This window comes from Sus scrofa, chromosome 6, assembly GCF_000003025.6.
Source record: "Sus scrofa isolate TJ Tabasco breed Duroc chromosome 6, Sscrofa11.1, whole genome shotgun sequence".
Classification (NCBI taxonomy): domain Eukaryota; kingdom Metazoa; phylum Chordata; class Mammalia; order Artiodactyla; family Suidae; genus Sus; species Sus scrofa.
The window spans coordinates 95,116,498-95,140,691 of NC_010448.4; the positions used below are offsets into that span (position 1 = coordinate 95,116,498).

The 24,194-nt window shown below is 41.6% G+C and overlaps 1 protein-coding gene and 1 long non-coding RNA gene across 2 annotated transcripts in view; one reads left to right on the forward strand and one right to left on the reverse strand.

Annotated features, from left to right (window-relative positions):
* Nucleotides 1-24,194, forward strand: part of MACF1 (microtubule-actin crosslinking factor 1) — a 357,742-nt gene that overhangs the window by 156,113 nt on the left and 177,435 nt on the right.
* On the reverse strand, nt 4,432-9,297 carry LOC102162209. Its single transcript, XR_001309306.2, has 3 exons — nt 9,090-9,297; nt 8,417-8,559; nt 4,432-7,691 (listed from the first exon to the last, which is right to left on the reverse strand). It is a non-coding gene; the product is annotated as an uncharacterized LOC102162209 (long non-coding RNA).

Sequence of the window (24,194 nt, forward strand, 5' to 3'; positions counted from 1 at the left end):
TGGTGGCATCTCTTGGGTGTTTTCTAGCAGTGTCCTCCATCCCCCTCTCATATTGCCTGTCAGTTGGTGCTTTAGGTCTCAACCTGAGGCTGGATCACTTTTCAGGTTCCCTTTTGCGGGGTGGGCAGGCAAGGATGATGATGTTTAGTTCCATACTTTTATTGCCACACATCAGAAGTTACATAATGTTTTTTGTCTGTCTTCTCATGATGTTATTGGGTTCAGGTTTCATCAGCCTGATCCATCCATTTTGCACTCACTAGTTGCTCTTCACCTAAAAGTCTAGCAGCTACTGATCATCATTGCTGCTTCTATTATTTCATTAGAAGTTGCAAGATGTTGATATTCGAATTCTATAATTCTTTTTTCTTTACTTAGCTGGAATAGCAGAACCTTACCTCATCCATTACATTGAGAAATAGCTCCTATGGGAAAGGCAAGATGAAAAGATAAATGCTTCCATCTTTCCCTCTGTTTTACCAGTTTTCAGAATAATTAGTTGATTTTCTAAGATTCTCCAAAGACCAATGAAAGTTTCTTTGTTGATATTTTTTCCCTTAGTATCATTGTGACTCATGGATTTTTATTTTTTTATTTTATTTTTTTATTATTTTTTTCATTTTTTTTATTACTCAAATGAATTTATCACATCTGTAGTTGTATAATGATCATAACAATCTGATTTCACAGGATTTCCATCCCACAGCCCAGGCACATCCCCCCTGACTCATGGATTTTTAGCAGACTTAACTGTGTATCAATTAAATACAGCTGTCATTCTTCCTATTACTCAGATAGCTCCATTACTGGCCAGTGCGTTTTTTTCAAGTTGATGCTGGGTTCTTTGTCATGACCCCCATGGTCTTTGATAATGTCCTTTATTTCTTGGGTGTTGAGCTGTTCCAAACATTTTTTTAAAATATTTCCTGTTTCAGGCCTGGGAATAACATTTTCTCCAAGGAACTGAAATTTTTTTTTTTTTTTTTTTTTTTCTTTTTAGGGCTGTATCTGCAGCATATGGAAGTTCCCAGGCTAGGGGTTGAATCAGAGCTACAGCTGCTGGCCTACACCACAGCCACAGCCATAGAGGTGTGGCATCTGAGCCACGCCTTCCACCTACACCACAGCTCATAGCAACACCGGATCCTTAACCTACTGAGCAAGGCCAGGGATCAAACCCACATACTCATGGGTATTAGTCAGGTTGTTACTGCTGAGCCATGATGGCACCTTCCTCCGAGGAACTGAAATTCTTTATTACCAACATCTGAATGCTACTGGGTTGTCACCATTTTTAGGCAGTTTGTGTGGACAGAGCTAGTCAACACTTTTATTTTTCTCTTTAAAAAAAAAATCAAGAATTTATAATGTAATTCTGATTCAAATTTAGAATTACAGAGTTTTATTCAACTTCTTTGATTTTATATTTGTATCCTTTTTTTTTCTTATGCTGAAAATCTTTATCCTAACCAAGTATTGCATATTACTTATTCCCTTCTCCACACATACACAAACACATGGATGCACATACATATAAAATCATGTATATATAATAGCTTTTATACAAAGTTATATATATTATGTGTAATATATTTGATTCAAAATAACAATGACAGTGTTATTATTAACAACATTACTGAAAAGTTTGTGATTTTTTTTTTTTTTTGCAGTTCTTTTTGACCTTTGTGTATGTCTCCTAAGGATGTACAAATAATTTTATTTTGAAGTGATTTAAGGAGCTCTTGCTGTGGCACAGTGGGTTAATAAGTAGGTTGCAGCTCTGGCTCGGATTGGATCCCTGGACGAGAGACTTACATATGCCATGGGTACAGCTTAAAAAAAAAAAAAAAAAGTCCTTTGAAGTAACTTCTGTGGTGTTAATCTATTACATTCCTTCAGTTTTTAAGGATTTCTCTTGTTCTCTTTCAACTTTATTTTACGTTATATAGACCATATACATTGATTGAAAGAGAAATTTTAAAACACGAGTACAAGGTATGCTCAGTGAAGTCTAGCTTTCATCTCTGCCCCCTCTAGCCTGTTTCTTCCTTTTCCATATAGTTAGCTAACTGTTTTAAAACATCATTTGGTTATCATTCTGTGTTTAAGAAAATACATTCTTTTTAAAAATCAACTTTATTGAGGTACAATTTACGTACCATAAAATTGACCCATTTTCACTGTATAATTCAGTGATTTTTATGGGTTGAACAATCATCACCATAATCCAATTTTAGAACATTTTCATCATCCCGGAGAGATCCTCCTTGGCCATTCATTGTTATGCTCCATTCCCATCCACAGCCTTAGGCAACCATTAATCTTTTTTGTTTCTATAGACTTGCCTATTCCAGATATTTCATTTAAATGGAATATAATATATGCTTTTTTGTGTGTCTGGCTTCGTTCCCTTAGCATAATATTCTTGAGGTTCATCCATGTTGTAGCTTGTATCAGTGCTTAATTCCTTTATTGCTGAAGAGTATTCTGTTGTATGGATATATCATATATTTTATCTATTCAGCAGTTGATGGGCATTGGTGTTGTTTTCATTTGGGGGCTATTATAAATAATGTTTATGAATATTTGTGTGGACGTATGTTTTCATTTCTCTCGAATATATACCTATGGGTGGAATTACTGGGTTATATGATAGGTTTATGTATAACTTTCAAAGAAATCGTCAAACTGTCTTCCAAAATGGCTGAAGCGTTTTACATTCCCACCAGCACAGTGAATGTGGGTTCCTGTTTTTCCATATCCTTGTTATTGTCTGTCTTTTAGATTATAGACATCACAGTAGGTGTGAAATGGTATCTTCTTGTGGCTTTAGTTTGCAGGAGAATGTATTGTTTAACTGAATTCCACAAATATTTACTGAAGTCCAGCTATGAGCAAGGTCTTAAGTAGAATTTGTGGAAGATGCAAAATTGAACTAGATAGAGATTCAATCTAGTTCGACTCTGTAGTTTGGGGGATGAGAAGAGACAAGCCGTAAAATAACTTGATAGGGAGTTCCCGTGGTGGCGCAGTGGTTAACGAATCCAACTAGGAACCATGAGATTGCGGGTTCGATCCCTGCCCTTGCTCAGTGGGTTAACGATCTGGCGTTGCTGTGAGTTGTGGTGTAGGTCGCAGACGCGGCTCGGATCCTGTGCTGCTGTGGCTCTGGTGTAGGCCAGCGGCTATAGCTGCGATTCGACCCCTAGCTTGGGAACCGCCACATGCCACGGGAGTGGCCCAAGAAGTGGCAAAAAGACCAAAAACAAACAAACAAACAAAAAAAAACTTGATAGAGATTTATAGAATGAGGGAGGTATGGGAAAGGGAGATGGAACACAGTCTGCACTCAGTTATTGGAAGCAACCTGTTATAATTATTAACAGACCTTGTGACATCAAGGGCTTTTGACCTAGCCCACTGTTGTCTGCTGTTTTACTAATTTTACAGAAAGGTATAAACGGATTTGGCCCAGTCTGTCTTCGGATGTATATTGGCTACCCACTTTTCTCTGTTTGCTATTTTAGCATAGCTAAATGACTAGTTTGTCCTCTTGCAGAGGGAATTTCTGCTGCCAGAGTATTTTCCCAAGTGCAACCAACTACTAATTACTTTTCTTTGCTGTTCTGGAAGTCTTGGTATTTGCCTGCTAATTAGCTCAGTGTTTGGGAATGTGGGGAACAGCTCCCTGCTTGCAGTTCTTTGGTTGGCTCATAAGGGATCATGTAGAACCTCCATCTTCCTTGTCTTACTTGAGATAGGGTGTGATGGTCTTCTAGTCTTTTATTACTGAGCGAACATCACTGTATTAGCTATTCCCACCAAGAGCACATGCTATATAAAGCCAAATAGCAATGCAGAGAACTATCAGATGTTAGGGGATCAGTAAAATAGTCCTTACAGCTCATCTCTGTTATTGGTACTAATGAAATAGAACAATGGTGTAGATACAGATGTAGGTGGTGGTTGTCATCCTAAGGGTCTATTTGGTTGAAGGAGAGCCTGGTTCCAGATTAGAAATTTGATACTGTTGATTAGACTGGTAACTTATAGGGAGATTTATGGTTTCCAGTGCATTTTATTATTTTATTTTATTTTTTTAATTTTAGGGCTGAGGCATATGGAAGTTCCCAGGCTAAGGGTCCAATTGGAGTTACAGCTGCTGGCCTACGCCACAGCAATGCCAGATCCGAGCCTCGTCTGTGACCTACACCACAGCTCACGGCAACACCAGATCCTAACCCACTGAGTGAGGCCAGGAATCATGATAACCTGAGCCACAATGGGAACTCCTCCAGTGCATTTTATCACAAACTAAAAAGACATGTACTAACTGGGAACTAAATGGGAGGGATTCTTTTTATTTTGAGTTTTTAGTTATGAAAATTTTAATTACCCAGGAAAATACAGAAAAGTGTATAACAGATCTTCATGTGTGTAGTCACTTTCAAAATTAAACAGACGTTAATTTTATATTTGCTTTGGTTTCTTTTTTTTTTTTATTTTCTTTCTCTTTAAAAAAAAAGAAAACATTTCAGTTTTTCATTTTTTGTTTTTTTGCTTTTTAGGGCCACACCTGCGGCATATGGAAGCTCCCAGGCTAGGGGCTAAATCAGAGCTACAGCTGCAGGCCTGTGCCACAACCACAGCAATGCCAGATCTGAGCTGCATCTGTGACCTACAGCACAGCTCACGGCAACTCTGGATCCTTAACCCACTGAGCGAGGCCAGGGATCGGGCCTGCATCCTCCTGGATACTAGTTGGGTTTGTTAACCACTGAGCCATGACAGGAACTCTGAAGAAAACATTTCAGATACAGCCAATTTTCTTGTTCCTCTGTTCTCTTACCCTCCAGGTAAATACTGTCCCGAAGTTGGTGTATGTCATTGTCAAATATGCTCTGTACCTTTATGACAGATCAGGTATTCATGAGCAGTATGGGCTGCTGTTTTTATATTAGACACAAATAGTATCTTCTATATATCCTGTTTTCTTTAAAAAAAAAAAAACCTATGTTTTTGGTATTAACTATGTTGATAAAGGAGGAGGACCTGATTTGTTCATCATAACTAATTTGCAGCCTATAATGTGAGTGGGTCCCCACGCCGCTGAGCAACACGGCTGTGATTATTTGCAGTCTACTGTTACATTCTATGAGGAAGGCATTCACTGCTGCAGTAAACATCTGTCCTCTTGCCTATAGGAAAGTGGGGGTTTGAGGATGGATACCTGGACTGGAATTGCTGTACTGTATGCCTGTCTTTTTCTTTTTTCGGTATACTTTTTGCTGGTCATTCTCAGAAGCACAGTATGATGTGCAGTGTTGTGTGACACCTACCGTTGTCTCATGTGTTTGTTTTCTGGATCCTGAAGCAGGATGCGAGCTTAATAACATCAGGGACTTTGTCTCTTGTTTACTTCTTTGCCTGTTATATAAATATTTGTTAAATGAATAGATATTGTATGATTTTCTCAAAGCTGTGGGGTAGGTAGACCAGATAAGTAGACTGTAATGTCTATTTTCCTATGCCCATTGTTCAGAGGAGCAAACTGAAGTGCAGAGACCAGCTGACTTTCTTAGGGTACACATCGAGTTACAAATAAAAGGATTTCTTATCTCTTGGTTTTGTTCAAGCCTATTTTAAGGTACATGTTAGGATTTATAGTTTTTCTAAACGATAAGTTCTTATAAATCAGAGTCTGACAAAATTAGCTTTCCAACTTTCAAATGTTTATTAAATAGTAGTGTATGTGGAGTGCTGTGAAAATTTAAAAGACCGAAAAGTCAGGTCAAGAGTGGTCTGAGCTGGGGAGACTCAAGGCTTATGCCACTTAGTGCTTGGCATGAAGATGCGGCGGCATTTATGTTTGTGGAATGAATGAATGAGCTCTATCACTCTGGATGCTTTCACTCCTGCTGTCTCTGTGGGAGACCTGTGGGCAGTAAACAGTTAAGAAGAAAAAGCCAAAGGAGAAGACATGAAGAATAGGTGGGCCCTGAAATCCTGCTTTCCCAGAAGACAGCGGGCCATATGTGAAGAGCTCAGGCTAGGTGAGAAGATGGTCCGGGGTAACTTAGTGGAAGCCCCTATAGAGAAAATAAGCACCTAAACTTTGGACCTTGGAACATAGCTACTCTCCATAGAGCCCCATCAAGAAAAAGATCACATTAGGACCCTGCTGGTGGTGGAGCGCCTCACAGCTCTTAGCTCCGGTGGTAGATGGGGAGGAAGGGGGCTTACTGTGGACCAGGCACAGAGCCAAGCACTTTATGGACACCATCCCATGAACCCCCTCCCAACCCCATGAAGTTGGTGGCAGTATCCACATTTTATAGGTAAGGAGACTGAGACGCCTAGCAAGTTAGTTACTTAGATACTAAGTTAACAGAACTGGGAATTTGAACCTAGGTCTACCTTCCTCCACTCCTAGACCAATTTTCCTTTGGAGCAGAAGGAAATGAAAGCCCAATTCACCCAACATATGTAGAAAATTAAGAAAGAAAAGGCTCCTGGAACCAAATCTGCTTGGGTGGGTTAAGAATCTGGAGTTGTCACTGCCGTGGCTTGGGTTTGACCCCTAGTCTGGGAACTTCTGCATGCCGAGAGCAAGGCCAAAAGAAGTACATCTGCTCAGCTGTCAGGCCTCTCCATAAGGGAAGCCTGCAGCAGCCCCAGTCATATCCAGAGGCTGACTCTCTTGCCCGTGAGTTAGAGTTGATTGTTTTCAAGAATTTGATGTGTTTGTATTTCAGGGACGGAATTCAAGCTTCAGCATTGAGGTGTGCATCTGAAAAGTGTCGTAGTTCTCACACTCTCCATGGGAGAAATGAAGGCCTGGTGCTTGCTTGGAAAATTATACTGTGATGTCAGATTTTTTGCAGATAAACTGATTTCCCGGAGTCTGATTGGGTTTCTCTCCCACGCTAACCACCTTGTTGTATTTCTTGCTGTGGTTTATGATGGCCATAAGATGGTGCTGCAGCTTCACCGTCAGCCTTGGGAAAGGCTTAGGGGAGAAAGAAGCCCGCCTGCAGTTGTGAGGCAAATTGGGGCATCAGCAGGGTCTCAGAAGCACTGCGCAGGAGCCGAGGCTTTAGGGCTTCTTAGTGCCTTCCCTTTGGGGTGGGCATTTTGCAGGTCTTCAGGGGAAGTGGGTAGGCTTATGCAGGCTATTTCTCTCTGTGGTTCAGTCTGGATCCTTTTGGTATAGAATAAATAGCTGCAACTGACCTTCCACTTCATTTGGAGCCCTTCAGGCTGTGGTGTTATCTCACCTGCCAGTCGCCATACTAAAAAATGGGAGTGGGCAGATCCCACTGGCACAGCAGGGTAGTTTTCGAGTTCAATTTTTTAGATCTTTAATTCAGACTTCCTTCCCTCTGCAATTTGAGTAAAAACCATCTGGGCCTCATTTCAGAGACTTCCTATCTTATTCCCAAGTGGCAAGAGTTATTGTTTTGTTTGAGTCCTGGGTCAGTGTGACTCTAGTTGCCAATTCAGAACAGTGGGATTTCTTCCTCTTTCACATAACTGAGTTCAGGCTCCCATCTCTGCTGCAGTTAGAAGGCAGTGTAATGAGGGATTGAAGTTACAAGTCTTAAACAGGAGTTCATGTTCTGGCTTTGCCACTTACAAGCTGTGTGGCCTTGAGCAAATGAATCAACTTTCTGAAACCTCCGTTTCTTTACCTGTAAAGTATGAAATAATAGTTTGACCTCACTTGGTTACTGTCAGAATTAAATGAGACAATTCATAGCTTAGCACAAGGTAAGGCACATAACAAATGCTAAAAAAGTGTTAGCTGTCAGCAGCAATAATTACTGTTAAACATTCATGTCAACTCTTTCAGCAGAAATGCTGCTTCTCTGTTGACTTTGGAAATGGTATCCCTTTTACTGAGCATCCATACACTCAAAACCGTTTTCCAGGTTTCTCCTCCAGCAGAATTAACAGAACTCTCTCTCTCTCTAAAAAGGAGGGAAATAAATGCTACAGGAGGCTAGATCTTTAAAGTTTGTATTTCTTTTTGTAACTAGAGGATTAGGCTCTCGTTTCTGCCCTGAAAAAACTGAGGTTGTTACTCCTGCTTGCTATTTTCTTTTGGACATCCTGGTGCAGCCATTGGAAGCTATTTCCCTTCACAGTCTGGGGGCCATAACTGTGGCGTCCCCAGCCCTGGTGCTTCTCAGCCCTTCTCTTCCTGATTGGTACCAGCCGTTGGTTTGCTTTCCTCCTCTTTCTCCTCCTCCTTCTTCACGTTACCTTCTCTCGTGGCCTCTCTTCTTTCCCCTCCCTTTTTCATTTACTCTTACATCCCCTCCCTCCCTCCCGCCCTCCCTAAATCCTTCCCTCCCATGGTTTCCAGCTCCTTTTTGCTTTCTGTTTGTGTTTCTGAGGGCAGTGCTCCAATTACCTCATATTTGGAGAGAGGAAGCTGTAGCCAATCCGGTTTCTGTCTGCTTTTAGGTCAAGTGATTTCTGAACTGCAGTGAGATGCTTTGAATTTGTCTTGTTGCAGCTCCCAGCCTGTAAGATGGCTGTCTGAATCGGCAGCGGCTGGAAGAGACAGAGAGAGGCGGGGAGGGAGGGAGGAAGAATTGGAGGGATCGCCGGCACAGTGCGTGTTTTTAAATGTGCATCTAATCCGATGAAGCCAAGGTTGGGATTTCTCTGGGACCCCAGGACTGGCTTAGCTGCGTTTTTTGCCAAGATTAGGAAGGAAAGCAATGGGAAATTCACTGGGCTGCGTTAAGGAGCCAAAAGATTCAATAGCTATTCCTGAGAAGGCTCCCATATCTCCTAAGAAAAGGGTTCGGTTCAAAAGGAAGTGGAGGGGGAAGAAAACCCCTACTCCAGAGGCACCTCGTGAGCAAGAACCCTTGCAAGGAACTGGAGCCGTTGAAGAGACTGAAGCCCTGACGAAGTTAACAGTGAGTCTCCAAAAGGAGGAAGGAGTGGGAGGGGTAGAGCCAGCTCCCCCAGACATTTTACTGCCCGGGGACTCGGCCCCCAACTCAGGCGTGGGAGATCAGGGGATGATCGTGCAGGTGAAGGAGAGGTTCCAAGGGGAGATCCAGACCGCTCACCTTTTGTCGGAGAATGAGTCATCAGTCGCCGGAGGGGTCTGGGATTCCCTGGGAGAGGGGACGATGGTCATCGCTCGCCTGCTTGATAACCCAGCAGAAAAGAACTGTGAGAAGTCAGTGAGCCAACTGGTGGAATTTCCGAGGACAGCATCCTGCAGCAGCAGGGCTGTGCTGCTGCCTTTGCAAGGAGGGACTGCAGTGGAGAAAGGAGATACTCAGCTTGGATTTGGGAGCAGCACTTTCCACAGGACAGACTACTCCACTGATACAGGAAATCAAGACCATCTTTCTGAGGGCTGGAGTGTCGGGGGAGGAACCAAGAGTATTTTAAGTAGCCCTCAGTCAAGTTCCTGGATTGCAGAACGTTCTGTTCCTTCATCACTACTGGACCGATCGAGGGTCCAGAGCCGCACAGAGCCTGCCCGTGTGGGTCAAGTGCCCCGCCAGCTCCCCAGACCGCCTACCTCTCAGAGTGATTTATCCATCAGTGGCATGACTGTGAGCATCTTGCCTTCTTCCTCCGGCTATGGCAGCGATGGGCTGTACTTACGTGGGGTCCAGCCTAAAGATACAGAGCCTGAAAAGAGCTCCACGTCCTTCTCAGAAGAGGATGGCACCCTTTCTTTGGAGGCAAGCCTCCCCCTTATGGGGTCTGGAGGAGGTGGGCAGGCACATTCAAGGGCTGGTCTAAGAGTGGTTTGCATTACTGGCCACCAACTTAGGAAAGTGGAACACAGTGAACAGTGAGGATCTTAGTGCTACTTCCCAACTTTACTTGGATGTCAGGTGCTGGGAGTTAGTAGCTGTTGTGCTGGGCAAGCAGGTTCTATTTCAGGTCTGCCCCTTGATGCTTGAAACCATCTTGTGTCCCTGGGGAATCCCTGACTCCAGGTAACCATGTCACATAATTGCTCGAGCTATGTGGTTGGGGTTATTTCTCAAGGTGCAGTGCTAGGTAATACTTAACTCTTTAGCAGGTCTGTTGATCAGCTTCCTTGCTATAAGAAGTGGTGTGGCACCAAGAGGCCCAGCTGAACCTCTGAAATGGGTGTCAAAGTTGGGGGGGTTGGAGTGTCGAGGGGGTGAGGGGCGAGCCACTGTCTTCATTGTGATTGCTTCTCCCCCAGAGGGTGATGCTCTTACTGGAGCTGATGTAATCCCTCTTCCAAGGGAACACTGCTAATGACAGCACCCATTCAGCATTTGTGCAGGTGGAGCAGCTAAGCCTCCTGTGGTTCCTAATTCCTAATGAGGAGAGGGGCATGGATTCATCCGGAGATGAGTCCAGAGCCGGGAGGGGTACAGAAGGGGGGTTAGGGCAGTTTGAAGGTTCAAGGCCAGAAAAAGTTTGTTTTCTGATTGGATTTGTTTATGGCCCTAACATTCTTTTTTTTGTGAGGTATTTTCTATAAGTGGAGGTGGTGGTAGTGATAGGTGTTGAGTGCTGTGAATGTTTTTAGGGGTCAGGGAACGAGTGAGACTTCAGGAGCTCTGGCTACTGAGAGGGGAGGGGACTCAGCAAGACCCTGGGTGGCACAGGTCTGGTCTGGCATATATAGGTGTGATTGTGTAGGTGACTGAGGTTATAATTCATCAGTGACTGCAGAACTTTTGTGGGCACATCAGTCTCTGCAGCAGAAGTAAAAACTTTAGGTCCCAGAGCAGCAAGAGGTGGAAGACAGAGCAGGGTGTTTTCCTTGCTGGGCTGTGGACAGCTGCCCTGATGTCTTCGGAGCAGATGGTATGGCCCAACTACTGGTGGCTGGCTTATTGCCAACAATGAGAATGGGGAGAGATGCATATTTTAAACTGATCTGTGCTTAAAAATGTCCTTTTGGGTGATGAATTTTCCCCATGGATAGGCCCATTTCAGCACCCTTTGTTATTACAGAGTATGGAGAGTCCCAGCAGTTGGAGGGAAAAAATAGCCATTGAAAAATGGCCTGCAGCATAGGGAAGCCAGGGATTGAACCCGTGCCGCAGCAGTGACAATGCTGGTTTCTTAATCCACTGAGCCACAAGGGAACTCTGAAAAACATTTAGTATGTGGTTGGCAAGAGGCCTCCTTGGGCTTTTCCATGTAAAAGTAAGTGTGTTTGTGTGCGTGTGTGTGTTAAGGTGGGAAGGGAGAGAGTGAGGCTGCTGGGACGGGGTGTATTTGAGTTTCATCAGATAAGAGGAAATGTCAAAGTCAGTTTTTATCCTTGTACAGAGTGGATGTTGAGTAGTTGCAGCAGCACCGATTGCTGAACTGAGCTCCTTTGATTTCCCTGGCATTAAAGCTGAAGTTGTGGAGGCGTCACGAGATTTAGGATACGTGCTCATAGGTAGGTGTGAGATTGTCAGAAAGTTTGGAGTATAAAATGTTAAGGGACTCCTAGTGGAGATCAGGTCTAGGTAATGGCCCAGAGGTGACCGTGGCACTTTGGTACGGGATGTCCACACTGGGGCGGGAAGCTTCTGGACCACTCTGTGAAGAGTCTTCAAGAAAAGATTTGTGGGGAGTTCCTGTTGTGGCTCAGTGGGTTAAGAATTCGACACAGTGTCCATGAGGTGGGTTCGACCCCTGGCCTCGCTCAGTGGGTTAAGGGTCTGGTGTTGCCCCAAGCTTCGGCGCAGGTCACAGATGTGGCTCAGATTCAGCATTGCTGTGGCTGTGGTGTAGGCCGGCAGCTGCAGCTCTGATTTGACTCCCTAGTCTGGGAACTTCCATATGCTGCAGGTGCAGCTGTAAAAAGAAGAAAGGAGATTGGTGGAAGAAACCTTTGGACCATGATCTGTAGTTTGACAGATAGCAGCGTGATGCTCGGGCTGTTCAGTATGTGCATTTTCTGGGCAGCTCAGCTCTCCATCCCATCCCAGCTACCCCTTGCCGGCAGACACAACTGCTGAGGTGTAGCTTGGGCCGAAAAACTAGGTGACTGAAAGTCAGCTATGAGGTTCTGTGTCTATCGTGTGGTGCAGGGAACACAGACGGACCATTCTGTGTGCCAGTTAAGAAGTGATCTCTCAAGATAAGTGTGAACTCCCTTGGGATGAAAGTCCTTAAGGTCACGAGGGTCTCAAATCCTCACTGGTCTCTGCAGGCATTGTCTTCAGGGAGCTGTCCCCTCGCTGGCAGCCTGTTACAAGGCCTGTGGCCGGTGGCAGCCAGAGAGACAGAGGCAGCATGTTCCCACAGTGCAGACCTCCCCTGAAATGTGGGCTGAGCTCAAGGCGAGAGCCTCTGACTGGAGTGTGAGAGCCCTGGGAGGACGCTGGGGTCAGGAGAGCAGCTGCTGCTCGTTGCACACCAGCTCCTTCCTGCAGAGGAGACAGCAGGCAGCTGCTGGTTGGCTGGTGCTTGTTTTGTTTTGTCTTTGACATGTCAGGGTAGTAACCCTCCTCAGAAACAATTCGAGCTCCAGAGTGGTGTCTGTCCTTGGCCTAATTCTGGCCACGTTGTCTCTTGTTGATCAGTCCAGGACATGGTGATGGGAGTAGGGCCAGGCTGTGGCCGCACTGAAACTTGGCAATGGGTTGTTTCTTTTCAAGATAGAACTGAGAACTGATCCTGATTCTTGCTGAGTGCCGGCTTTAGGTAATAGAAGACAAATGGTCTGCTTTTCTTTTCACCTGGTGATGCTGATTGAGTCTTCTCCTGTCAGGAAAGAGTTAACAATGGAAACAGGATGACAGGGGCCAGGAGGGAAAAAATGGTTTTCAGAATGATAAGTAGACTAGGATTTGGAGCTGGATGGGAGCGAGTTAATAGCAATTGTACTTTGATGTCAGACAAAGGCCTTCTTGAGCCTATTCCATCTCTCAGGAGGACTCCCCACTCCAGCTGCCATCAATAGTCATAATACCTCGCTTCATGGAACAAGGAAAACTGTCGAACATCCCTTTCTTCTCTCTGTCTTGGCTCCCACAGCCAACCTCCTGCCCACTGTTAGTGGATTCTGTTGAATAAAGAATTTGGCCCTCTACCTTTGTGCCTGCCATAAACCCTTAGAGTCCCTACAATTTTGAGTAAACAGTCAGATAACATTGGAGCTAGAAAAGATGAAAATGAAATCAGTTCGTATGTTATTTTCTGGGCTGAGCCTTTTTAAAGAGTCTCCCTTTCCCATTTCTCCTATTTAATTATAGGGAAAGTTGTTTTACTAATACTGGCTTTGTATTACAAGGAGAAAGCAAAATTAACCAGATGATACTGTTGGAGGAATGTAGCTAAAGTTACAGTTAGAGCTTTAAGAGAGGACTTTTTTCATTTTCAAAAAATTTTAATTTATTAAAAAATATTACCAAAGACTCGCCATAATTTTTCAGGTATAACAATGGTGTTGTGGTTATTTTTTTTAATAGTTCTTTTAAAGATACACATTGCAGTGTTTTTGGAAGAAATGATAGTGTGGGACTTGCTTCAGAATAGTAGGGGAGGGGTGAAGTGGGCGGAGTGTAGATGAACAAGATTAACTATGAGCTGATAATTGTTGAAACTGGGTGATGGGTACCTAGGAATTCATTTTACCATGCTTTCTTTTTTGGTAATAGTTGATATTTTCCATTTCAGATGGAGAGTTTTTCTGAGTTTGGTTTGATTTGCTTTTTGCTGCTCTTCTCACTAATTTGTATTTTTTGGGGTCAAATTGTGTTATTTATGTTAACATGTAGTAAGTTAATTATCTTTTTAAAAAATGCTATCCCTTTCATACCTCTGGCAACAACCATCTGTTCTCTGTATCTATGAGCTTTTTTTTTTTTTTTTTTTTTTTTTTAAAGATTCCATGTATAGAAAGAAACACAGTATTTGTCTTTCTCTGTCTGACTTATTTCACTTAGCATAATGCCCTTGAGGTCCACCCATGTTGTCCCAGATGGCAAGATTTCATTCTTTTTAATGGCTGAATAATGTTGCATTGTGTGTATATGCCACACTTTCTTTATCTATTCATCTATCAATGGACACTTCAGTTGTTTCCATATCTTGGCTATTGTAAATAAAGCTGCAGTGAATGTAGGAGTGCATGTATCTTTTCAAGTTAGTGTTTTCACTTTCTTTGGGTAAATATCCAGAAGTGGAATTGCTTCATCATAAGGTAGTTCCATTTTTAATTTTTTGAGGAACCGTCATACTGTTCTCCATAGTGGCTGCACCAATTTACATTCCCACCAAAAGTGCACAATGTTCTTTTTTCTCCACATCCTTTTCAATATGTGTTGTTTCTTGTCTTTTTTGATAACAGCCATTCTAATAGGTGTGAGGCAGTATATCACTGTGGTTTGGATTTTCTTTTCTTTTCTTTTTTTTTTTTGTTTTTGTTTTTGTTTTTTTGCCTTTTCTAGGGCTGCTCCCGCAGCATATGGAGATTCCCAGACTAGGGGGTCTAATTGGAGCCGTAGCCACCAGCCTACACCAGAGCCACAGCAACACGGGATCCGAGCCGTGTCTGCAACCTACGCCATAGCTCACGGCAACACCGGATCCTTAACCCACTGAGCAAGGCCAGGGATCGAACCCGCAACCTCATGGTTCCTAGTCGGATTCGTTAACCGCTGCGCCACGACGGGAACTCCTGTGGTTTGGATTTTCATTCCCTTGATGATTAGTCATGTTGAGCATCTTTTGATATACCTGTTGGCCATCTGGATGACTTCTTTGTAAAAATGACTATTCAGATCTTCTGCCAATTTTTATTTATTTATTTTTAGGGCTGCATCCATGGCATATGGATGTTCCCAGGCTAGGGGTTGAATCAGAGCTACAGCTGTCAGCCCATGCCACAGCCAAGCCAGATCCAAGCCACGTCTGCAACCTACACCACAGCTCACAGCAATGGTGGACCCTTAACCCACTGGGCGAGGCCAGGGATTGAACCAGCAACATCATGGTTCCTAGTTGGATTCATTAACCACTGAGCCATGACAGGAACTCCCCGCCAATTTTTAAATTGGATTGTTTGTGTTTTTACTTTTGAGTTGTATAAATTCTTTATGTGCTTTGGATGTTAACTTATTATGATATATGATTAGTAGATAGTTTCTCCCATTCTGTGGGTTGCCTTTTCATTTTGTTGATGGTTTCCTTTGCTGTGTAGAAGGTGTTTAGTATGACGTAGTCCCACTTGGTTTTTTTTTTTTTTTTTTTTTTTTTGCTTTTTATGTCAGATTAAATACACCATTGCCAAGATCTATGTCAAAGATCTTGCTGCCTATGTTTTAACCTAGGAATTTTATGATTTTTATGTCTTATGGTTAAGTCTTTAATCCATTTTCAGTTTATTTTTTGGCCATGCCTGTGGCATGTGGAAGTTCCCGGGCCAGGGATCAAACCTATGCCACAGCAGTGACCCAAGCTGCTGCAGTGACAACACCATATCCCTAACCTGCTGTGCCACAAGAGAACTCTGTTTTCATTTTTCAGTTTTGTTTTTTTTGCTGCTCCTTGGCATATGGAATTCCTGGGCCAAGGATCAGATCCCAGCCACAGTTGTGACCAGTGCTCTGCTGCAGCTTAACAGTGCTAGGTCCACTGTGCCAGGCCAGGGATTGAATCTGTATCCCAGCACTCTAGAGATGCCATCAATCCCATTGTGCCACAAGTGGGAACGCCTCAGTTAATTTTTGTGTGTGGTGTCAGATAGTCATTGAAGTTCATTCTTTTTGCATGTGATTGTCTAGTTTTCCCAACACTGTTTATTGAAGAGACCATCTTTTTCCCATTAAGTATTTTTGGCTTTTTTTTTGGTGAATTAATTGACCACATATAAATGGTTTTATTTCTGGCCTTTCTATTCTGTTCCATTTATCTGTGTGTCTGTTTTTATGCCAAATGCCACACTGTTTTAATTACTACAGCTTTATAATGTTGTTTGAAATCAGGGAGCATGATGCCTACAGCTTTGTTCTTTTCTCAAGATTGCCTTGGCTAATCAGTTTGTGTGTGTGTCTGTGTGTGTGTTTGTGGTTCCATACAAATTTTAGGGCTAGTTGTTCTATTTTTTTGAAAAGTGCCGTTGCAATTTTTTTTTTTTTAATCTTTTCTAGTGCTGCACCCACAGCATATGGAGGTTCCCAGGCTAGGGGTCTAATAGGAGCTATAGCTGCTAGCCTACACCACAGCTCACGGCAACACCAGATCCTTAACCCACTGAGCAAGGCCAGGGATCGAACCTACAACCTCATGGTTCCTAGTCAGATTTGTTAACCACTGAGCCACTACAGGAATTCCACATTAGAATTTTGATAGAGATTGCACTGAATCTAGACTGCTTTGAGTATTATGGACATTTTAACAGTATAGATTCTTCTAGTACATGAGCTCAGAATATCTTACCATTTAATTGTATCTAAAATTTCTTTCATTAATGCCTTATAGTTTTCAGTATACAGGTCTCTCCCCTCCTTGGTTAAATTTATTCCTAGGTAACAACATTGTAAATCAACTATACTTCAATAAAACTTTAAAAATGAAAAAAAATTAAAATGAAAAAATTATTCTTAAGTATTATATTCTTTTTGATGAAATCGTAAATGGGATTATTCTCTTTATTTCTCTTTCTGATAGTTTGTTATTAGTATATAAAAATGGAACAGATTTTTTCCTATCAGTTTTGTAACCTGCAACTTTATTGAATTTGTTTACTCTAACTTTTTTTTATGTCTTTAGCAATCTTTGTAGTTTTCTACATATAATATCCTGTTATCTGCAAAGTGGCAGTTTTCCTTCTTCCTTTCCAACTTGGATGCCTTTTCTTTTCTTTTCTTGCCTAATTGCTCTGGCTAGGACTTCCAATATTACACTGAATAAAAGTGGCTAGAGAGGGCATCCTTTTCTTGTTTCTGATCTGAGAGGAAAGGGTTTCAGCTTTTTATCATTAAGTGTGGTATTAGCTGTGGCCTTTATTATGATGAAGTAGGTTTAATCTATACCTACTTTGTTGAGAATTTAAAAAAAAAAAAATTAGGAGTTCCCGTCGTGGCTCAGTGGTTAATGAATCTGACTAGGAACCATGAGGTTGCGGGTTCGATCCCTGGCCTTGCTCATTGTGTTAAGGATCTGGCGTTGCCGTGAGCTATGGTGTAGGTTGCAGATGTGGCTCGGATCTGGCGTTGCAGTGGCTCTGGCGTAGGCCAGCAGCTACAGCTCGGATTAGACCCCTAGCCTGGGACCTTCCATATGCCAAGGGAGTGGCCCTAGAAATGGCAAAAAAAAAAAAAGAAAAAGAAAAAAAAATTGTTGGAATATGGTTGACTTAGAACAAATACTCCTTTTGTCTTTTCAGGGCTGCACTGCAGCATATGGAAATTTCCAGCCTAGGGGTCAAATCAGAGCTGTAAACCAATGGCCTACACTATAGCCATAGCAATGCAGGATCTGAGCCGTGTCCACAACCTATATCACAGCTCATGGCAATGCAGGATCCCCGACCCACTGCACCACAATGGGAGCTCCTACTTTAACATACTGTTGAATTCAGTTTGCTAACTTTTTTTTCACTGGCAGCATAAGGAAGTTCCCAGGCTAGGGACTGAGTTGGAGCTACAGCTGCTGGTCTTCACCACAGCCATAGCAAGGCCAGATCCAAGCCGTGTCTGCAGCCTATGCTTACACTGAACCTTGTGGCAGTGCTGGATCCTTGACCCACTGAGTGAGGCCAGGGATCAAACTTCCATCCTCACAGCTACTAGTCAGGTTGTTTCCACTAAGTCACAACAGGAACTTCTTCTTCTTCTTCTTTTTTTTTTTTTTTAAGGATTTTTGCATCTGTGTTCATCAGGAATACTGTAATTTTCTTTTCTTGAAGTGTCTTTGTGTAGTTTTGTTATCAAAGTAATGAAATGAGTAGTCTCTCATGAAATGAGTTTGGAATTGTTCCTTCCTTCCTCTTCTGTTTTTTGGAAGAGGATGAGAAGTGTTGGTATTAATTCTTCTTTGAATGTTTGATAGAGTCCATCAGTGAAACGCATAGATCCTGGACTTGTGTTTGTTGAGGTGTTTTTGATTATTAAGTCAATCTCTCCTTAACAGTAATCAGTCTGTTCAGATTTTCTGTTTCATCATGATTCAGTCTTAGTTTTGTTGATCTTTTCTGCTATCTGTTTGGTCTTTGTTTCACTTGTTTCTGCTCTGATCTTCTACTAACTTTGGGTTTCATTTTTCTTCTTTTTCTAGTTCCTTGAGGTGAAAAGTTAAGAAAAATAATGGTAGAGTTATTATACAGTGCACATACTGAAAAAGACTTAATGTCCAGAATATATGACGTGAAGTGGTTTAGAGTATAGAGCCAGGTTTGCTGAGTTTGAATTCCAGCTCTACTGTTTACTAGCAGGGCAAGTTACTTAACTTCTCTGTGACACAATTTCCTCATTTGTAAATTGAGGATAAGAATAGTATATACTTTGTAGGGCTGTTGTGAGAATTATGAGTTAATACAAGTAAAACATAGTGTTAATTATTGATATTATTTACATAATTACTTAAAAAAAAAAAAGAAAGAAAGAAAAGGGATAACACCCTAACAGAAAAATAGGGAAAAGCCCAGGAATAAGCAATTCACAAAAAAGGGAAAAACCCAGATGCCGCATATATAGGCCTTCTTCTTGTTGGCTGTCAAAAATACAGCAAGATGCCATTTTATACCCACCAGACTGGCAGAAGACAAAAAAAATCTGAAAATATAAAACGTAAGCAAAGATATACATATAGTGATGTAAAACTCTCTTCAGACCCTTGCGGATAGAAGTTTAAATTGGTACCGTTATTTAGACAGCACTTTGACAATATTTAGGAGAATTTTTTTTTTTTTTTTTTTTTGGCCTTTTTAGGGCCAAACCTGCAGCATATGAAAGTTCCCAGGCTAGGGGTCACATTACAGCCAAAGCTGCCAGCCTAGACTGCAGCCTCAGCAACATGGGATCCAGCCCTGTCTGCAAAGTACACCACAGCTCACAGCAATGCCAGATCCTTAACCCCCTTAGCGAGGCCAGGGATGGAACCTGTGTCCTCATGGATATTAGTTGGGTTTGTTACTACTGAGCCACAAGGGGAACTCCTGGGAGAATTTTAAAATGTCCATAATTCTGTGACCCAGAATTTCCATTCTACTTACAGTCCCTAGAGAAACCTCTATGACTCAACTTGAGTATTGAAAGGACACCCTTGATCTTTATCTAACTCTTCTGTTGATAATAAACATAGCTGCACAATGATCCCTCTAGCCAGGCATTTGTAATGAACAAATGTAATTTGTGTTGTGCCGTGACCTGATTCTTGAATGAAAGTCTGATGCCTTCACTGCGGTGGAATGAAGTCAGCTAGGACCTTTAGGATGTGTGAATCAGGTACCTATCAGCTCATTACACCTAGTCCATTCCCTGAGACTTATATAGACTTACAGAGTCCAAACTCCTCAGTCCAGCATTCCACCGCCCCCATGATCTCTCTAATTTTTTCTCCTATATCAGTTCCCAGTTCCCTTTTAACAGGTCTGTCCCTTAACCATCTGCTACTCCTGTTTCAGCTTCTAATCTTTGTTTGTATCCACTCTCTACCTAGAATTCTTTTCTTCTTTCCCTTTGTCTGTTCTATAACATCCTTCAAGGATAAGTTTAAATCATACTTATTTAAGGTTTTTTGTTTTTTTGTTTTTTTTTTTTGCTTTTTCAGGACCACACCCATGGCATATGCAAGTTCCCAGGCTAGGGGTTGAATCAGAACTGCAGCTGCAGGCCTACACCACAGCCACAGCAACACCACATCTGAGCCGAGTCTGCAACCTACACTGCAGCTCACCACAGCAGTATTGGAACCTTAACCTACAGATTGAGGCCAGGGATTGAACCTGTGTCCTCATGGATACCAGTCAGGTTGGTTACGGCTAAGCTACAATAGGAACTCTAAGAAGTATTTTTAGCACTCCAGCCCATATAATTTTTCATTCTGTTGAGATCCGCTGTTGAATATTACTATATTGTTGTTGCTCTTTTGAGGCCTTAAATTATGTGGAACTCTTTCATGTGACTTTACCACATATGACTAAATATAAGGTAAGATTCTTTTCCTTCAGAAATTAGCCTTTAAAAAAAAAAAGGGTTGTCTTTGTATTTGACTTTTTATAAAATCTTTCTTGTTATTGAACTTATGGTCAGTACTTGAAAAAGGATGAATAAATTTGTGTCACTGTATGCCAGTTCAGTCAATACCAATTTTGGTATAGATGAACTAACATAATTGGTTAAATAAGAATGACTAGAAATCTTAAGTTTTAGCTGTTGTTCTTGAGAATATAACCTCCTAATTTGAAATGTTGAATGTAATGATTGTATATGTCTTGATCACATTAAAAAATTTAAAAACATCACCCATATCACTTATAAAACATACAGAGCAGGTGATCACATTATGAAAATTATGAACAAATACTATTGAATGAATGGAAAAAAGGAAAACTAATCCAGGGAGTTCCCATTGTGGTACAGCAGAAACTGGTATCCATGAGGAATCTGACTAGTATCAAAGAGGATGCAGGTTCAGTCCCTGCTTAGTGGATCAGGGATCCGGCGTTGCCATGAGCAGTGGAGTAGCTTGCAGACATGGCTTGGATCCTACACTGGTGTGGCTGTGGCATAGGCCAGCAGCTGTAGCTCCAATTTGACCCCTAGCCTGGGAACTTCCATATGCTGTGGGTACAACCCTAAAAAGCAAAAGCAAAAAAAACCAAAACAAAACAAAACAAAAAAACTAATCTAATGTTATGCAGTTGGATTCTTATGGCTGGGGATGAAATTTCCAGGGATAGTATGGATTCAGAAAATTGCTCTTATATCTCAGAATTCTTGAAATGTAGATGGTATTTTCTAGAAAATTTATTCAAAAAGTAGCTTTGTTATTTTTAAGTGGATTTATTAATGAAAAACATTAATGACAAAGATGTATGTGAAGAATTTGAATAACATAATTCCATGAAATATAAAGGTAAAAAGAAGCATGAATACTAAATGCAGTAGACATACTGTTTATTTTTTTTATTTATTGAAGTAGAGCTTGCAGTGTTGTGTTGGTTCCTGGTGTAGAGCAAAGTGATTCAGTTTTGTGTGTTTGTGTGTATATATATGTATACTTATGTATACTTTTTCATATTCTTTTTCATTATGGTTTATTACAAGATACTGAATATAGTTCCCTGCGCTATACAGTGACCTTGTTGTTTATCTATTTGTTACATAGTAGTTTGTATCTGCTAATCCCAGACTCCTAGTTTATCCCCACCCATCTTTCCCCTTTGGTAGCTATAAGTTTGTTTTCTGTGTCTGTGAGTCTCTTCCTGCTTTGTAAATAAGTTTATTATTTTAAATATTTGCATATGTGTAAATCACCTTCTAAAAGTTTATATAGTTAAGGGGCCACAAACCTTCCCTTCCTCTAGTTCTCTTTTCCATCCATCTGTTGTCATTTGTGAAGATTTGGGACTGCCTTATATTTGAAGTAGCCTTATTTTAGGCAGATATGGCATGTCAAAATTAAGTTCTTTCAGGGCAAGCTTGTCTTTTTTAAAGTATTTTTATTTTTTCCATTATAGCTAGTTTATAGTGTTCTGTAAATTTTTTGTGGTACAGCAGAGAGACTCAGTCACACATACATATTATATTCTTTTTCTCACATCATCCTCCATCAAGCTGCATCATAAGTGACTAGGTATAGTTCCCAGTGCTTTGTCTATTTTTTTTGTTTCTCCCTTTTTCACCTGGGTGACTCCTGCTTAGATCTTTTTTTTTTTTTTTTTTTTTTTTTTTTTTTTTTTTTTTTTTGCTTTCTTTTTAGGGCCACATTCATGTGGCATAGGGATCAAATCAGAGCTACAACTGCTGACCTACACCACAGCCACAGCAATGCCAGATCCCCAACCCACTGATCGAACCCGTATCCTCATGGATACTAGTTGGATTCGTTTCTACAGTTCCACAACGGAAACTCCCTCCAGCTTAGATCTTAAAACTCAACATAGGTGCTATCTTGTTCGGGAGTTCCCTGGCACTGCTAGTTTGGGTTACTTGCTTGTTTCTGTCACAGCATTGATCTCTATGTGTGATACATCGTCTCCCCTACTAAATTGCTTGAGCTTGAGGCCTGAGGTTTTGCTTTTGTCTCGAGACACCAAGAACTTGAACACAGCTCCTGGAACATAGTTGTTGCTCAAAAAAATCACAGCAGAATGAATACATGGTGATCGACTTTTTTGTGTTCTTCTCTGTGGTGCCTGGCATATGGTGCCTGGCATAGAATGGGGCACAGATGAGATGTTCAATAAATATTTATTGGGTTATTAGAACATATTACGTTTCTAGGTATGCTTCAGAGAAAGGATTAATCAAGCCATGGGGAGTGTGCTTGAAAGAGAATTCAAGTAGACAGGCTTAGTCTCTGAGATGGTAATGAGGCTCCCTCTCCAAATGGCATCCTTTTAAATACCCAGATGAGGGAGAAAGCTCCTTGATACTGAAGCTGGAATTCTGCATTAGGAAGATTAAGGTAAAAGCTTCTGCATAGCCCAAAGGACAGCACCGTGCAGTCACATGTGAGTATTACGTGAAGAGATGGACAAAAGCCAAATTTAATTACTGAGATGATTGTGATGATAATCCCATTTTTTTCATCCAGATCACAGTCTTGGAAGGGCCCTAATCCAAACAGGGTATTTTTCCTTTCCCTGAGGGATCTCAACATTTCCCTGTCTCATTATAGCTATGTGGAGAATCTGAAGTCCAGCTGTTCATCAGGCTGCTTCCAATGCAATATACAAAGATATTGTGATTGGCAGATGAGAGATGCCATCAGAGATATTGACTCTGCTATTGTGTATATACACTATCAGTTGACTAACTGGAATTTCCTTTTGGGATAAAGAATCCAAATATTCACATTTCATTTTGCTTATTCAGATTCTATTCCTTTTCACTTCAGCAAATCTATTTCCTGTTCCCAGCAATCTTTTGCCTTAATAAGCATGTGAAGTCCTGTAGTGAAAGAGCTGGGTTATGTCAGTGTGAGTGGCACTTAGCCACTGAAATAAACAGCTAGAAATGTTAAGGAGAACTGGAATAGAATTGGTACTAGTGAAGGGGTGTTACACTGGACTCACAGGATGATGGCTTGGGCACCAAGATCCGTTATTCAGTCCTTGGCTTGTTTGATTATACACTGTACCTTATTTGCTAAGTAAGTTTGCTGTCAAAAAAGTAATGTCTCAGGATTCTAGATCGGTCTTATCCCCACATACCTTTGTTTATTTTTATTATTTTGTTTATTCACCAAGTAAATACTAATTAAAGCACATTGTGTCCACAGTATGACCCTCACAACACCAGGTGCACTGGGTGATAATACAGAAGGACTGTGATCACCGAGTCTCAGAGCTGGAGGTTATTTCTTCCTCAGCATCCCAGCATCTGCTAGGACATATCCTGTGTTGAGGAGCTCTCCTTCATAGCAGCTGCTGTTTGATTTTAGATCATTCCAATTGTTAAGTTGTGGTATCAGTTCCTCAGGAAAGCTAGTTGTAGGGAGATGATCAAGATCAGATATATCAAATTATAGCCAATAATGCAAGGTAAAACATTTAATTGATGATACAGACTGTCAGTGCTGTGGGAGTTAGGCAATCTCATTGATTATCACAGCAATCCTGAAAGGGAGTAGGTATGATTCCCCCTTTACAGATGCTATTACTGAGGCCCAGCTCACAGTTGAAGTTGAAATTCAAATCTTGGTCAGCGTGGAATCAAAGGCACACACTTCCTTCTCTCTCACATTGCCATTTCTCTAAAGTAGGTTCTGTGCTAGATTTTTGGAGATTTCTTTAAACAACCTTTTTTCTCAGTATAAAAATATACATAGGGAATTCCTGTTGTGGCTCAGAGGTAACGAACCCATCCAGTATCCATGAGGACGTACGTTCAATCCCTGGCCTCGCTCAGTGGGTTAAAGATCCGGTGTTGCTGTGAGATGCAGTGTAGGTCGCAGATGTGGCTTGGATCCTGCGTGACTGTGGCTGTGGCATAGGCTGGCAGTTACAGCTCCGATTCGACCTCTAGCCTGGGAATTCCCATATGCTGCATGTACGG